This window comes from Sminthopsis crassicaudata, chromosome 3 (genome assembly GCF_048593235.1).
Source record: "Sminthopsis crassicaudata isolate SCR6 chromosome 3, ASM4859323v1, whole genome shotgun sequence".
In the NCBI taxonomy this organism is placed as follows: domain Eukaryota; kingdom Metazoa; phylum Chordata; class Mammalia; order Dasyuromorphia; family Dasyuridae; genus Sminthopsis; species Sminthopsis crassicaudata.
The window spans coordinates 530,367,346-530,385,756 of record NC_133619.1 but is presented as its reverse complement, the minus strand read 5'-3'; the positions used below and the strand labels follow the sequence as shown (position 1 = coordinate 530,385,756).

The 18,411-nt window shown below is 33.2% G+C and overlaps 1 protein-coding gene across 1 annotated transcript in view; it reads right to left on the bottom strand.

Annotated features, from left to right (window-relative positions):
- The window catches only part of GUCY1A2 (guanylate cyclase 1 soluble subunit alpha 2), a 407,956-nt gene that overhangs the window by 290,274 nt on the left and 99,271 nt on the right, over positions 1-18,411 (bottom strand). The window lies entirely within an intron of this gene.

Sequence of the window (18,411 nt, the reverse complement as noted above, 5' to 3'; positions counted from 1 at the left end):
TTGATATTTTTTGCATCTTTCTTAATTATCTCCAATATCCCTCCTCTCCCCCTTCCAGAGTCCAATTCCAGATAACATTTTAAACACAAAATAAAAAGAAAAATAACAGGAACAAATTAGTATAACCAATCAATACATCAAAAGCATCTGAAAATATGTTCAATAAACCACACTTATCAACTTCCCACCTCCTAAAAGGATGTCTTCTCACATACCTTCTTTTAGGCTATGCTTGTTATTTATAATTTTATAATATTCCTTCTTGATTATTTTTGTGACTGCTCTTTTGTTTACATCATTGTAGTCACTTTATATATTGTTGTTTTCTTGGGTTTGCTTATTTTCTTCTATATAATTTCATATAGACTTTTCTATGCTTCCCTGTATTTATCACATTTGTAATTTCTTATAGCATAGTAATATTCAATTACATTTATGTACCAATGTTTATTCATTCCTCAGTCAATGGGCATCTCTCTTGATTCCAATTCTTTTCCACCAGAGAAAAAATTGCTGGTATCAATTTTTTGGTAAATAGAAGTGTTTTCTGTATATTTAATTCTGACTCCAAATCCAAAAGAAAAGAAAGGGAGGAAGGGAAGATTTTTGGGAAAAAAAAAAACCTTTCTTTCCCTTTCTTTTAGATCTCTGAACCTTCCTAAGATATCTTGGGGTTTGTTGGCTAGATTTCCTTTTTAAGGACCAAAACCACTCAGACTCTCCTAAATTGGCCAACAATAGGTCTCAGGTCAAGCACCAAGGGGTCAGTTTGCATCCAGTTGACTCAAAATGAATGCAAATAACAGTCATTTCTGTTTGGTCCAGAAACCATGAGAGATGTTTCCTCCCAGATTTATTTATTTGGATTTTTTTTGGTTGTAGTTTTTAATAGGTAAAGAGATCATTCTTAGCCTTAATTTTTGCCTAAAGTGGCCTCTATCAAACCGAGACCTGTTGAAGACCTTAGCATAAAAAAGAGCAAGGTGTTCAAATCTATCCAGGGCCTTCTCCAGTCATCCCAACCCATATCTAGATCCAGATGGTTCTGAAAGAAAGTGAGGCAGGTGACCTTGCACAGATTTCCCTCACTTAAATCCAATTCATTTGCATGTCATGGCATCACCTCCCTGATATCATGCTCCTCTTTGAGAATGAGAGTGAAGAACAACTACAGAGACTCCAAATTCAGCCCTCTTTTTAATACAACACTCTGTGTCCTAAAAGAGATTTCTAATTTTTTCGTAAGAGATTACTAAATTGTCCAATGTAGTACAGTGAAAAGAGCCAAGGTACCTGGGTTAAAGTCTTGCCTCTAAGTTTACTATTTTTTCAACTTTAGCTAAGTCACATCACTTCCCTGGGCCTCAATTTTTTCAATAATAAAATGAGGAAGTCAGACAAGATGGCCTCTCAGGCATTTCCAGCCCTAATTCTATGACCTTTTTCTCAATTTTAAACCATAAATGCTGGTTTCACTACATGGGTATGAATAACTCTAACATGCCAGCAACAAAACTTATTTCAATCATCTGGTCTAATGTGAAGCTTTGATGTCCTTACTTAATTCTTCTTATAGTAACCACAATTAGTCTCCCTCCAGTCTCCCTCCTCTCTCCCTCTTAGATTCCTATTCTAGATAATATGTTAAAGGCAAAATAAAAAGGAAACTATTTGGAAAAAATTAGTATAGCCAATTAATACATCAAAAGCATCTGAAAATAAGTTCAATTTACCACACTCTTCAACTTCCCACTTCATAAAAGGGTTCCAGTATGCAATTAGTCTCTCTTTTTCTCTTTCCTGAAACAAAATACTTAGTATTGCCAAAATAAGCAAACAAAAATGTACACCACTATTTATTCAAATATATATATATATATATATACATATATATATATATTTAAATAGACATATATTTACTTAAATATATATATATATTATATATATGTAAATCACTGTTATTTAAAATTTCTCTCTATATATATGGCATATATTTCACAATGGAAATGTTTCTTGGGAAAACCCTATCATGAAAATTCAAAATTATAGAAAGAAGGAGTTAAGGGCTGAGTCACCAGAAAAGACATAAAATCAAACATAAAATAAAACTGGAAAGGTCAATAGAAGGGAGTTCCTTGGGAACATACTATTTTCTTTTCATTTTGGTTTGATAGCTTTGATCTCCAAGGCAATTTGGGAAAGTCATCTATTAAAAGGATTATCACAATTCATTCATCTCCTGGCCATTTTAAATGATGTTTAAATACCTTTGCTTCTGGACTTGTTTTTTTTTTTTTGTTTTGTTTTGTTTTGTTTTTTTTTTTTAACAAAAATATCCAATTCATTTATCTGATATGAAAGGGGAGAGAAAAACTGCAATATTGAGGTCACCATATTAGTAGGAATCTGAATTTAAAGAAATTAACAATTCAATTGGAAATCAATGTTATTTGGGGCAATGCATATCATAAATCAATTAAATTTATATCTCTTAAATGATGGTTTATTACATTATTTTTGAGCATTTGAATGAATTTCTTCTAAGTTAAAATCAGGTTCTTAGAAAAATATTATTGTTATTCATTTGTTTCAGTTTTGTCCTACTCTTTGTGTCTCCATGTGAGGCTTTCTTGGCAAAGATAATAGAGTGGCTTACCATTTCCTTTTAGAACTCATTTTACAGATGAGGAAACTGAGGCAAATAGGATTAAATGATTTGTTCAAGAAAAATACAACTACTAAGTATCTTTGGCCATATTCCCCAGAAAAGTATTAAGTTCCTCCAATTTTAATAATACCATTTGAATCTCCAAATACCATGATGTTCAGAAAGCTATTTGGCATCAGAAGTTCAGGATTATGATGAGATCCTGGGTTCCTAGGTGGTATTAGCAAAGAAAGTCTGAAATATTGAGAACATTATAATATTTCCTGAAGCAAGCAGGGAAAGCCACTGATAGGGGTAAACTCAGCCTTATAGTTCAATTACTGTGGAGGTTTTCTGGAAACCCCACCTTACTGCATCCAATCAAAAGGAAAGTTATATCAACACCCTGAAGTTAAATTTCTTCTATAAATGTGTCCATTACCTATGCCATCCTTGTTGAATCACTATTGGGGTTAGCCACCACAGAGTACCGATTCATGATGTCTTTCTTCTCACCCCTCCATGCCTCATAGTATGTTTTCTCTCACTCACTTCTCCATGCCTCATGATGTCTTTCACCTTGTCTCCTCTATGGGATTAGCTTGTCAATCAATGGAGTATTCCCATCTTCTCATGTATTCCCTTTCTCCTGGTTAATTGTGAGTTCCACTGGGGAACTTGTCTTTTTCATTGTTAATTGCTAAAACCCTTTTCCTTGCCAACTATATGCTCTCCTAATACTATTTCAAATTCATCACTCCTAGTGTCTATTTTATCTCTTCATTTTGTCCATAACTTCTTCTCATAAATTAAAAGTACCTTTGGGCATAAACCCTAACCCTATAAAATTTTCACATATGCCATGTGCCTTGTACCTTGTGTCTCCTATTTTTAACTAAGAATTCCTACTGAACCCCATCATTTGGTGCCAGATCTCAACCTCATCAGTAAGAAAGGATGTTGCTTCTAGGTAAAGGAGGGAAATGAAGAACTACTTTTAACCTATATTTTGCAAAATACTGAAGTGTCACTGAAGTAATTGAATAAAGCTTACTAATATAAAGATAATGAAGAGCATTTATGTGCTGCCTACCCTGGTAGAAGCTAAAAATGTTACCCAAACATCATTAAGTAAACAAAATAATCACCTGTAAGAGATGATATAATAAAAACTGACAAAGCCCAAATTCTCTTAACAGGAAATTTCTATAATCTAATAAGCCACTTCTGGGGTTAACAATACAATGGGAATCAAGACTAAAAAGATGACCCTGGAGTACTTCAAGATGATGAAGTGTCTTCTCAATCACTTGAGAAAAAACTAAGTGATGTTTATTATTGAAATACATCATGTACTTAGCTGTCAAATTTATCTTCCTAAAGCACAAGTTTGACATGTTATGCTTTTATTCAATCAATTAAAGTGGCTCCCCATTGCCTCCAGGATCAAATATGAATTCCTCTATTTTGGCATCTAAAATTCTTTATAACTTATCCCATCCATATACCTTTACATTCTTCTTCCCCCTTACATCTGTTCTACAATCCAGTGACACTGACCTCCTTACTGTTCCAAACACAAAATACTCTATACTCCTCACTTAGGTATTTTCCCTGGCTTGTATCTTATGTCTGGAATGCTTTCCTGTCTCATCTCTACTTCCCAATTTCCCTGGATTCATTTAAGTCATAGCTAAAATCCTAATTTTATCAGGAAGTTCTTTTTTCAATTTTCCTTAATTCTAGTGCCATCCCTCTGTTGATTTTCTCCAATTTATCGTGTATATATCTTATCTGTACATGGGTGCATGTTTTCTCCCTATTAAGTTGTTATATTATTGAGAGCAAAGATAGTCTTTCAATTTCTTTGTAGCTACAATACTTAGCTCAGTGCCAGACACATAGAAGACTCTGAATAAATGTTTTAACTGACTAAATGAAGGAGTTATTCATATGTATAATAAGGTATTTGGACTAAATGGTTCCCAAGATCCCTTATATGTCTAAATGTACAATTCAATAATCCTGCTTTCATTCAGAATTGTAGAAGTAGTATATTTTAATGAAAAGAGTACTAGATTCAAAAGACCTTAATTTCTTCCCAGATTCTGCTACTATTTACTTCCTTTGACAAATATTGTAACATTTATAATTTTCTATAAAAATTGGATTAAATGATGTTTAAGATACCTTGCAGTTTGAAATCTAATATCCTTGAAGCTATAGTTTTAAATTGTATTATGTGTATTACTTGGAGAAATGAATATATATTTTAGCTATAAAAATACCACATTGCTCCATTCAGTTCCAAAGACCCATAACAGTGAGGGTTAAAATGATGCTCTTTCTCAGATTATCAGTAAGAACATTTTCTGTGCTTGGAAATGGGACACCAAGGGTAATACAATATATTACCCATTAAAAGAGTACTGTTTGAAATAAAATCTTTTCACAGTTGCCAATAACGGAGGTCCTTTGGTGGTATTTACTAAAGAATGGAATAATAGCTAAACAAGATATCTGGGTTCAAAATCTAAATCAGATATTGACTAGCTGTAGAGCATGGGCAGGTAAATCATTTAAGTTCTATCTGCCTCAGTTTCCCCATCTGTAAAATGAATACAATTTCCTCTAAGATCTCTTCTATTTCTAATATGCAAGAGTTTATGTCCTGGTCATAGGTACAATGACTGAAATAATAGTTGTAGGAACAACATTTATTCAATACCTACTACCATTACTCAATACCTACTACCATAAAAAGAAAGATAAGTAGTATTCCTGTTTTCAAATTACTGACACCTTTGTTAAGAAAGAGATTTCCACTCACTATCCCCTGTGTATTGAGGCAGTTTTTCAACACTACTTGTTGAGCCATTCCTAAGTCTAAATGAACTTGATTGATGTCTAAGGGCTTTTGATCAGTATAATACAATGATAACATTCCAAATTTATCATTTAAATTATTTTAATGGAAATGTACAAGCTATTAGAAAAAATATTTTTCCTGACAAGACAAATGTGTTTATTAACCAAATAATTCTTAGAATTGTCATAATAGACAATATAGTCATCTTTTCACATAATAGTCTATATTTTTTGTTGTTGTTGTTCAGTTGTCTGGGCAAAAATACTGAAGTGATTTGCCTTTTCCTTCTCCAACTCATTTTACAGATGAGGAAACTAAGTAAGGTAAATGGGGCTAAGTGACTTGTTGAGGTTCACACACCTAGTGTCTGAGGGTTAGATTTGAACTACCTGGCACTCTATCTACTATGCCACCTAGCTTATTACTCTATAATTACAAAACATTTTATAGCCATTGTCTCATTTGAAGGAAATTTAAGGAATATATATTCCTTATATATTTTAAGAAAATATTTTGAAGAAAAAAAATATATATATACATATCTATATCTATATCTATATCTATATCTATATATATTTGAAAGGAATATGAGGAAATTTGTGTTAATACCTATTTTATAGAAAGAGAAAGTTAGGCTAAGACATATTATGAAAAGATGGAAGAGTTACTACCCTAAACTCACTACTTTATACAACAAGTCCAATGATCTTTACCAAGATGAAACATTTAGAAACAAGCTGATGACAAAGAAGTTGGAGTTTAGTGAAGTAAAAGTTTATGATAGCTTGCTGCCCTTAAGTGAAATTTATATTTTAAAAACCACATTGAATGGGGCAGCTAGGTGGCACAGTGGATAGAGCACCAGCCTTGAAATCAGGAGGACCTGAGTTCAAATCTGGTCTTAGGCATTTAACATTTCCTAGTTGTGTGACCGTGGGCAAGTCACTTAACTCCAGTTGCCTCAGCAAAAAACTAACCAAACAAAGAAAAAATATTTAATATCCCTGTCACTTCTTGCTTACTCTCCAGTTTGCTCTACTTCCACAATGGCTGCCTTGTGTCCTTGAAAATGACTCCACCCTGAGATCTACTTGCTGAGCAGTGAATCACAATGAATCCATATGAAGCCATAGTCATACAACTCCCTTCACTTTTGCCTTTTGGTCTCTTTCCAAAATGATGGCTTTTTCTCTTTCCCTCTCTCTTCACTCCTCCCCTTACTCTCCTTCCTTTTCCTCCCTGTTTTATATTTTATTTTGTCTCTATTAGAGTTCTCCTTGAGTTCAGGGGTTGTTCTTTTTTTTTTTCTTTTTATATTCCCAGTTCTTAACAATGCCTAGAACATGATAAATATCTAATAAGTGTTCTGTCAATGTAGATTTTTTAAAATCAGAGTCTTTTCTTTTGCTTCTGCAAAAAGTAAAAAAAAAAAAAAAACTTCAAAGAAGATATATCACAATCTATGTATATATTTTTTGAAATTTAGTGGCAAAATTATCTAGTATTTCAAATATTCAGAATAATGAAATATTAGGCCTAAAAGAGCCCTTTGAAGAAAATCTAGTCCAAAACTCTCATTTACATAGATGAGGAAACTGGAGCTCAGAAAGAATGGGACTTATCCAAATTCAAACAGCAAATTAGTGGTAAAGCTAGTATAAGCACCCAGTTGTCCCAACTCCAGAAAACCTTCCACTAGACTATTTGGAATAGTTTTAAAACTTTTTTCAAGGTCTTTGAAAAGTCTCATATTTTATAGGTCTTGATAGTTTTTTTCTTTCTCCTTTTCTGTTAGCTCTAACTAAAATTAATTATTTTTTCTAGTATTTATTTGACTAGATGGAAGAAAACAGAAAAAAAAGAACTTTTTTTTCCAAACCCATACATTTCCGTTCTGACAACTAGAGTAGATAGGACACTGATCCCAGAAAAGCAACAGCATATGCTTAATTTGATTTATTCCTTCTAAAGAAAGTAATAAAATGTGAGGTCTAAAAATGAAATAGTGAAAGTGGTCTCTGCTTTGCAGTCTAGCAGAATAAGCTAAAGGGACAGCCCTGTTTAATAATCAGAACAGTAACAGTAGGATTAAGGTATAATAAGCTATTTAAAATAGACTTAGATTTTAAAATATAATCCATATGAATACTAATAAACACTAGGAGAAAGTCATCCTTTGTTGTTTGCTGAGCTATAAGAGTATGTTATGGCATTGAATATTTTTAATGGGCATATGTAAGGAAAGTAATGAATGAAAATTTTCTTTATGACAGAAGGAAGGCAGGTTTCTAAAATGAGTGGGAAAATACACATGTTGTCATTTTCCATTGCCCAAATAAACAAGATGGACAATCAAACAAATCTAGGAAAAAACAAACTTTACAAAAGCTGGTTATTTGGATACAACAGGAAAAAAATACAATCAATTCTTCCAGATAATAGACAATAAAAAAGAATTCCAGAATGTAAAACAAGCAACATGATTCTCAAGACCTCCTCCCTGCCTAGGCTTACGTGTAATCTTAGGCATGTCATTCCATCTCTCTGGCCTCCTATTTTCTTTTTTCAAAAGTGAAACTGGGATAAATCAGGGATCAGCAAAATACAACTCACAAACTATACTTTCCTATCCCCTTAAGCTAAATAATTCTTAAGGACCATTCCAACTCAGCTATTTTTCTATGCTTCTAAATCTTTGTTAGAATGAGCTATTGTATTATCCATTGCTTCATCTAATATTTATTGAATACTTTTTTAAGTAAAGTCATGCTGTAGGTGCCATAAGAAATATAAAGAAGAGAGTTTTGACTCTAGTCTAGGAGATGACATATATACAAATGTCTATGAAAGGGGAAAAAAGTGAGTGACTATTTTGGAAAGGCAAAGGAAGCTTTTTTTTTTCCTAATAGCTTATACATTCCCACATTTCCAATAAAAATAATTTAAAATGTCTAGCAGAAGGTTTTCTGGAGTTGGGACAACTAGGTACTTCTACCAGCTTTATCACTAATTTGTTGTTTGAATTTGGATAAGTCCCATTCTTTCTGAGCTCCAGTTTCCTTATTTATGTAAATAAGAATTTTGGACTAGATTCTCTCAAAGGGTTCTTTTAGGTCTGTTATTTTATTATTCTGAGTATTTGAAATTCTAGATAATTTTGCCACTAAATTTCAAAAAATATATAGATTGTGTTATTTCTTCTTTGGAGAGTTTTTTTTTTTTTTCCTTTTTGCAAAAGCAAAAATAAATAAATAAATAAATAAATAAAAGACCTGATTAAAAGTTGTTCAACAACTATGTGAAGCCATAAATTAAAACAAACAAATAAAAAAGCAACTGATTTCTGCATTTAATTATAACAATGGGATATTTATTCTTGCAAAATTTCAAATATATGAGTTACTCTTGAATATGTGATACAGCCTGTTTATACTTTTTATTCAACTTTCTACTATACATTAGACCAGTTCTAATTTTTACTCTTCAGAGATCTATTTTCCATTATTTGTGTTTGTTATTTGGTTGTTTTTCAGCTTTTTCTAACTGTGACAGCTTTGGGGGGGATTTCTTTGGAAAAGGTACTGGAATGATCTGCCAGTTTTTTCTTCAATTCATTTTATAGATAAGCACATTGTGGCAAATAGGGTTAAGTTACTTGCTCAGATCACACAGCTAGTAAATGCCAGAGACCTGATCTGAATGCAGTTCTTCAAAGTACTGTCTAGCTGCCTCTCCATTATTAGTATCCATATATAGTATTACTAAGAAAATGAAGAAACAGATTTTGCTGTAGTAAATAACTTAGACATATTAATACTAAGCTTTTTCTCAAATAAAATCATACCTATTGTTTGCATCTATCACAAAACTATGTATTTTTAAACAGATGCATATGATATGACTTGCTTGAGTCTTTAAAGGAGCATTTTTTTCTTCCATGATAAATATTTTTTTAAAATCAACAAACATGTTTCTTTTTTTATTTTCTTTCTCATTTTCTTTCCCTTTTGATCTTATTTTTCTTGAGCAGCATGATAATTGTGGAAATACAAAAAGAAGAGCTGCCTCGTTGTCTATGGGAGGAATGGGGGGAGGGAGGGAGAAAAAAAATTAGGGCAAAAGTTTTTGCAAGGGTGAATGTTGAAAATATCTATGCATATATTTAAAAAATAAAAAGCTAAATAAAATCAAAAACAGTGGGCTTTCTATATTCTTTATCCCTCCATCAATTGAACAACTGCGAAAACAATCTAATATTCTCATGTTTCTATCAAAAATACATTTGATTCATACATAGACTATTTTCAAAGATTTTTCTAGAGATGTGAAATGCTGGCATAAGAATAGGTAGTTGTTGATATCTTTTAGTTACCTATTACTAATATGGGGTAAAAAAAAACACATTTGGAAACTTGTACATAAAAATACCTTGAAAATTCAATCTCCAGATATCTTTAAATCTATGAAATCTCTGACATTGTTTTTTTTTTTTTTTTCTACATAGAGTTGGTCAAACAAGGGCATTTCTCCTGACTTCAGTGTTGTAAGCAACATTGTCATTTTTTTCAACTAAGGATCTAGAAGTTCAAATGTTGGTTGACTCATTCCCCATTTCTGGTTAGAAATCATTTTGAATATTTCTAATGCATTCACCCACAAGTTTTCTTTAGATGATCTGGCAAAGCTCAACTTCTCACAGGGTCTATGAATTCTCTTTTTTCTCCCTAATTTTTTAGAACATTTTAAAAATATCTTGTTCTTTTATTTATACTTCTTTCATCTGCCTTCATAGCGCTTTACAAATTAGCTTGTATTCTAACCACTGTCATTCTATATTGAAAGATTGTGTTTAGATAACTATGGTTAGTAAACTGGTCCAAAGAAACCATGAAGGTAAATAACTTGTTTTCTCTGACAAATTCTTGCTGCTTTTCCCAAAAAAATCACCATTGATAGATAGCAACACATGGCTACACATTATTAACTGAGTATTTTTTTCTACCAAAGCTTTGTATGAGCTTTTTTGGGCCACCTAGAAGACCACAAAGGCTCATCACAATTACCAATAATTTGTTTATCCCTTACTCAGAGATGTTCTTTTAAAACACCAGTCCAGGGATGGTAGCCAGATATAATATAATGCAGATTGGAAGCATGTATAGACCAAAGCTAGCTGTAGGAAAAGCTGAATGGAAATATGCACATGGTTCTTTATATTGCTACCTCCAAAACAAAATTTCTTTGGATTCCATTTTTTTCCTCCCAAAAGTCTAGCCAGGTTGCAGAGTTCTCCAACCTTCTCATTCTTCTTAAACCTTTCTCCCCACCATGTACTCTACAATCCAATTACACTTGCCTCCTTGATTTTCTTCATACAAGGCACTTAATTTTCAGATTCCTTTTAGTTTCCTGCTAAAATCTGTATTTTAGAGGAAGCCCTTCTTGATCCCCAGCTGACTCCTATAGTTAGTGCCTTCTATTACTTATGTCCAATCTATCCTGCATGTATTTGATTTGTACACTAGGACTTTGTTTTGTTATTTTCCTATTGTTATTTCCATTAGACTGGGCTTCTTGAGAGCAAGGATTGTTTTTTTTGTTTTTATTTGTATCCACAGTATTTAGCACTATGATGTATCTGGCACATAGAAGACTTTTAATAATTGTCCATTGACTGACTAGCTGACAACTTGTAAAGCACTCAACTTTGAATTTTCCTTAAAGTTTTGATACATTTAAGTGAGTCAGAGTGGTATAATGCTTGAAAGGTAGAATCAAAATCAGTAAGACCTGATCTCAAGAAAGATCTCTAATACATTCTTATTGAATAACCCTTAGCAAATTACTTTGCCTCTCAACTTCTATGCAATTCTTTTAAGACTATACATTTTAGAGAAGATGTTAAATAACTTGGGTAAAGTGAATTTTCTCATAGAGGAGTTCCCCATGTCCATGAAATTACAAATGCAGTACCTATTCCTATTATTTAGTCACCCTATCTCTTATTTTTAATAAGTAGTTCACCCCTTTAAGAAAAAATTGGTAAAATAGAGATAAGAATGAAGGTAACTAATTCTTGGATATCTACAGATATTGGCAAAATTTAGTTCAATTTGAGAACCTGAATGATAGAATCATAAAACCTCAGAATTGGAAAAGACATCACAAGACAGTTGGTAGAGGAACAAGATGGGGATCTCCCCATCCCCTCAGAATCCCTAGCAAGTGGTCATCCAACCTTTGCTCAAAGATTGTTCATGAGTAGGGACCTGCTCTGCTGAGTAAGCATTGTTAGCGAATTCATTCCACTTTGGGAAATATTAAGATATTTTCCTTATAATAAATTGAAACTTGTTTCTAATTTCTATTCTTTTATTCATCCATTTGCTCATTCATATAGACACAGATTAAATATTCTAGTACTTTTTATGAAGAAAGTCCCTTTTTGGTTGCACTTTAGGAAAAATTTAGTGAAGAATATTATTGTGTCTACCATTATGGAGCTTTTACCTTAGCCTAGAAAATGAGTTTTTAAATGATAATGGTAATCCAAGTAGATAGTGTTCATCGTGGCCAATCAAATTATATCTATCAATTAAATCAACAAGAGTTCCTGTTATATCTGATTCTTATTCTATAAAAGTATTTTCAATAATTAAAAATAACTATAATATTCACACTTATGCTTCTGTTTCTCAGGCTAAAGATTCCAATTTCCATCAAATGATCTTCATGTGGCATGAAGACAATTCATTATTCTGTTCAGTGTCCTTCAGACACTCTCCAGTTTATCAATATCCTTTTTAAAAGGTGGTATCCAAGAATGAACACAATATTCTAAATACTATATAAGCAGAGAAGAATACATTAAATGAACGAAAAGTTATTTTATGATTTTATGTGCTTATTATGTGTCAGTGCTGGATACAAATAAAAAAGTACAGATAGTTCCTGACCTCAATAAGTTTATATTCTATTACAACAAAGGTTCTTAATCTGGGATCTGTGAACTTGCTTTTCAAAACGATTTTGATAACTGTGTCTCAATATAATTAATTTTCTATATCATCTAATGTATTTAATGTACATTTAAAGGCATTCAGAAAAGGGGCCCACGGGCTTTATTGGGTTTTCACAGGAAAATTATGAAACAAAGAAGATAAAACTTCCCTGTCATAGAGGTTTACACACATAGGTTATGGGGCCCAGGGAAGAATACTTTGGATTATAAAAGTATTAAATTGGTAAGTGGAATTATTGGAAAGTCCATTAATACTTCAAAAACAGCTCCTAGCAATATTCCTGGTACTTAATACTTGTTGGTGAAATTAATTTAAATCTTTGTGTATATTCTTATCTGACTGATTGATGACCACTCTATTCATAGGTGCATCTTTTTGCTTTTGTTACACTGGTATATTTGTAAAAACCACCCTGAAAAGTTTGTTTACTGAGTTAACATACTCTCTTTACCTTTAGGAGAGAGGGAGGATAGGGTAACTCAGACAAAGTATCCTGGCAGTGACTGGAATTTGATTGGTTATGTGCAGCTAATGTATCATTGTAGCAGACTGATCTAGGATCCATCCATGGTAATGTTGATAAAAGTGCATATATACTCCCAATATCCTTTGTTTTAATGTCAATCAATTATAGAGAAATAAATGGGAAACCTTGCCTCTCATGAATTGTTGATACATTGCTGCCTTCACACGTGGAAGTTATATGTAATCCAGTGGCAAAGTCAAAGACAACATGGGGAGCAAAGCAGTTTTTTTTTCCCACTGTGCCAATTCTGAAATGCATATGACAGTCACACACTGTGTTATTTGTAATTGCCACACAGGGACACATCCTGGAAGAAGGGCTGAGGGCAACAAAGGTGAGAGCTAATGGAAATCATAGCCTTTTAAAATTGAGGGAGGAGGAAAATTATAAGCCTCAGTTCCTTCATTATGCTCCAAGGGAACAGGGACTACAATCTTTTTCATTTGTTGTTTTTTTCTACTAAAAGGATTCTGATGTTCCTATGAGCTCTTGAACAAAAAGCTTTCTCTCTTTTTTTAATTTTAGTTTTTGAAGCATAATCCCCAAATAAAAGCTATGCCCTCAAAGTGCTAAGGAACATGAACAGGCTATTGTTCTTGTGTAATTGTGTCTTTAATCAAGGTTAGAAATTAAAAACTGGAGGCAAAGCAGAAGGATGCAAAGAGCAAGTAGGAAAGTATACCCAGGTCTATATCACCCATTTGTTATTCTTGTCTAATCATTTATAGTCAATTTGAAAAATGTATGTAAATTTCATTCAGAAACTAATAAAGCAATAAAATCAGGGGGATTAAAAGTGGAAAAAACCCCAGTTTCAAAGTCTTGAGGAGATATTTTCATGCAAAATGGAAATTTTACCCATACTTCACTTCCCCAGTGCATAAGATCACAGAATTAGAGTTACAAGGCACCTTAGAGGTCAAGTTCAACCGTATAACTTTACAGATGAGGAAACTAAGTCACAGAGAGATGAAGTGACTTCTCCATGGTTACACAGATAATAAGAATTTAAAACAGGACTTGAATCCAAGTTTTCCTGACTTCAAGTTCAGTGCCCTATCTAATGTGCATCAAAGCTCTTCAATAATCTTCATAGAGCTTTCTCATATTACTCTCGCTTTCAGGTGAATTCATTACCCTTATATAATGCTTATTATTTGCACTTCACATAGTATTGTATATTTCATTAGTATTAGTCTTAACTACCTCCCTCAATTAAACTATAATTTCTTCAAAGGCAATGAAAAGTGTATCCCTACTATGGTGTCTGGAAACATTTGTGCATATCACTAGAACTCAATATATGTATTTTGGCGTGATTGACTCTTAATTTTTTGCTGCCTCTAGTCTCTTACTTCTCCAAGTCATCCTTCATAAAGCAAAATAATAATAATAATAATCTTTCTAAGACTTAGATTTGACAATTAGGCACATTGTGATCCAGTCCAATGGCCTTCAGTGGTTACTTATTGTCCTTGGAATAAAATGAAAATATTTCTCAGCCTGGTATTTAAGAACCTCCCCAATACAGCTCTAAATATCCTTTCCAAACTTATGTGACATTATTGTATTTGCATTGCTGCCAAATCAGACCCTTATTTGCTGCCTAAATTCAACATATCTCCCTTCTCCATGCATTTTCACAAACCATTACACATCCCTTTTCATTCTAACTTATACAACTATTAGACACAATAAATGAAAGTACTTGAAGTCTTTCTATAACTGCCTGAAGTTTTCCCATAATTAAAAGTGTTATTTTCCTCAAGTAATTAATAAACATTTTAAGTGCCTACCATATGCCTGGCCTTGTACTAAGCACTGCAGATACACAGAAGGAGCTCAATATGTAAAAGTCTAAACATTCTACTTGGTTTGATCTTTGTTCTCATTATTTTCAAACTTGTAACCAAAACTATTGGATAACTAGGATATTTGACAATAGATATCTATACAATACTTCTCAAATAGTCGCCACTATTTTGGATAAAAACAATATCAATCAGGGCAATAATCATGATACTCAAGATTTAGAGGGCTTCATATCATCTTCTAAAATAGCATATACTTACTACTGGGCTTATATCCCAAAGAGATCTAAAAGAAGGGAAAGGGACCTGTATGTGCAAGAATGTTTGTGGCAGCCCTCTTTGTAGTGGCCAGAAACTGGAAACTAAGTGGATGCCCATCAATTGGAGAATGGCTGAATAAATTGTGGTATATTAATATTATGGAATATTATTGTTCTGTAAGAAATGAACAACAGGATGATTTCAAAAAGGCCTGGAGAGACTTACATGAACTGATGCTGAGTGAAATGAGCAGGACTAAGAGATCATTTTATACTTCAACAACAATACTATATGATGATCAATTCTGATGGATGTGGCCATCTTCAACAATGAGATGAACCAAATCAATTCCAATAGAGCAGTAATGAACTGAACCAGTTATACCCAGCAAAAGAACTCTGGGAGATGACTATGAACCATTACATGGAATTTCTAGTCCCTCTGTTTTTGTCCGCCTGCATTTTTGATTTCCTTCACAAGTTAATTGTACACTATTTCAAAGTCCTATTCCCAAAAACAACTGTTTGGACATGTGTATGTATGTATATATGTATATATATATATATATATATATATATATATATATATATATAATTTAATTTATACTTTAACATATTTAACATTTATTGGTCAACCTGCCATCTGGGACGGGGGGAAGGAAGGGAAAAATTGGAACAAAAGGTTTGGCAATTGTCAATGCTGTAAAATTACCCATGCATATATCTGGTAAATAAAAGCTATAATAAAATAAATAAATAAAATAGCATACACTTGATAAACAGCTCTCAGTTCTGGTTCATGTGTAGTTTTTCCTTTTCTCTAATTACATATAACAACATATTGAATTGCAGTCAATGCAGGTATTAAATAGATAATCTTTTTTTGTTAGAGTCCACAATCATATCTAACTAACAGGAACAGATTATGGAATATTTAAAAATGTCAGGGAATTTATTCTAATTCCCTCTGGACTAAAAACCAATCCAAGTAATTTTCTTCCCTAGAGGTGTCACTACAGTAACATGAACTATTGCCATTTATAGATCCTGCCAGACCTACCTGAATGAAATTGAACTCTACTATCTAGAAATGATCCTAGATTCATCCTAAGGCAACAAATTCAGCTAAGACTCAGACAGGCCATAAAAAGGCTTCAAGTACTAGTCAGTGATAAGCTTTATGCTGGGCATCCAAGACCCAGACTAGGTAAGTTTGAAGAGGCTTGTCACCAGGTTATGTGTAGGATGATCAGTTTTTGGCCACTTTAGCTGTTGTAAATTTTTATTAGTATTACTTTTTTGTTATAATCCTCATTTGCAAATAAATCCACTCCTTTTACCCATCTTTTTAAAAGACAAATAAAATGAGGCAAACAGTTCACCAAAATCAACCAATGGGTCAACTCTGCCTGAGACATCAACTCCTTAAGGTTATTTTTCAAATTGTTGAAGGGTCACTATGAACACATAGAGAAAGAAGAATTGGACAATTCAAAGTAAGTACTCAAAGAGGTCAGAAGAAGCAATACAAATACATTCTTAAGACCTCTTGGAAGAACTCTGGTATTGTAAGACATGGGAGACACTGGCACAAAACTGCCCAGCATACTGAATCCACATCAAAGACGGAACTATGCTTGATGAACAAAACGGAATTTTAGTAACTCAAAAGAAACATGCACAAATTTAGAGATATCGCTGTAAAGTGCTGTCATCTCCAGAAGCTGCAATCGCTCTCTGGGAGGAGATCTGCTGTGTCAACTCAAATCTCTCAGATTCTTCTTCCTGTAGAGAACCGTTGTCTCCAGACAGTTGCCGTTAACTCTTGTCCAGAAAAGTGACTTCCCTTCCTGCAGGGAGCCGCATCAAGAGCAGAGACTTACTATCTCTGGAGTGCTGCCCCCTTTATCCTCCCAGAGAATGAGTGTGGGATAATGCAAGGGCTTCTGGAAAGAACCACTTCAACCCAAGCACGCAAGCTCTTCCCCAGGAATTCACAAGTCAAAATACCAGGAAAGGCCCGAACTAGAAAATTGTCAAGTACCAACTTAGCACTTAGTAAGAACCTAATATATCTCCAATGTGTTTTAAAAATAAACACTATAATAAAAAAGAGAGAGATGTCTCCCTCTTAAATATTTCTTCTATTTGTGCCTGATCTGTGAGAATCTTCTGAGATCAAATTGGTTTAATCAACCACAGTTAGATACATTGTACACTGACCCTAACATTGTGGTGATTTTGGTTCTCTTCAAATACAAAGGGGAAAAAAAATCAATCTTTACTTTGTATTTCTACAGGACCAAGAGCTACATATTTTTGGTTCTCTGGGTAACAGTGGTCTAAGAATTCATCCCCAAATGACCAGACTACCAATAAGGATCCTTTACATCCTTAGCCACAATAGTTCTTAGAAAGCCATTTATTCAAACTAGAATGAAATTCACCCACAGTGGTAGAACTTATCCAAGCTTGTATTCGATAAGATTAGTCTTTCAGAAGCCACACTGAGAAGATCCCAGACCCATTGAAGAATTGGTTTGACAATGTTTTATTTATATTTTTATAGAGATAGAACAAAGATAAATTTAATCCCAGCATGAATCCCAATTATCATGAATTTCAAATTAATGGGCCAGAATTAATGAGGTTTTACAATAAGGCAGATTCTTTCCATTCATATAGTTTGTCATCAGAAGAGATTCTAAGCAAAGAACAGCATAAAGCAATATATATGACGGTGAATGCTAAAAATGTCTTTTAATGTGTAACATGTTTCAGCAATCTTTTCCCTTCTTTATGCTGGGATCTTTTGAGACATGCTAATGAAGTAGGGAGGAAGGGTTTGATAAAGAGGTAAGAAACAGCAGACAGAAGTAGTGGTAACTCAAAAACATCAGGAATTAGGAAAGTTGAAGAGTTGAAGAGAGGTAATGCAGAGGTTTGCAATTTATAAGAAAACATTTGGTGATAAAGAGGAACTTTTTTTAGTGAAAAACTAGCTAATTGTTATGTCCTAAATTGGAACACCTCTCTGCCTCACCTGTGTAAAATGCCCAAATGACTTGTCCTATGCTAAACACATAAATAGCTAATGTTTTTTTTGTTTTTTTTTCCCTTTCATAATTTCTGTTCTATACTAGGACCAAACTATTCTACCACTATATTTTTACCTTGGGTTAGAAAGTTTTCCCTCACTATTGTTGTTTGGCCAATGGTAGGGTGAAAATACTTATAAGTGCTAGGGTGACTGCTATCCCAAGTCTTATAGTAAAT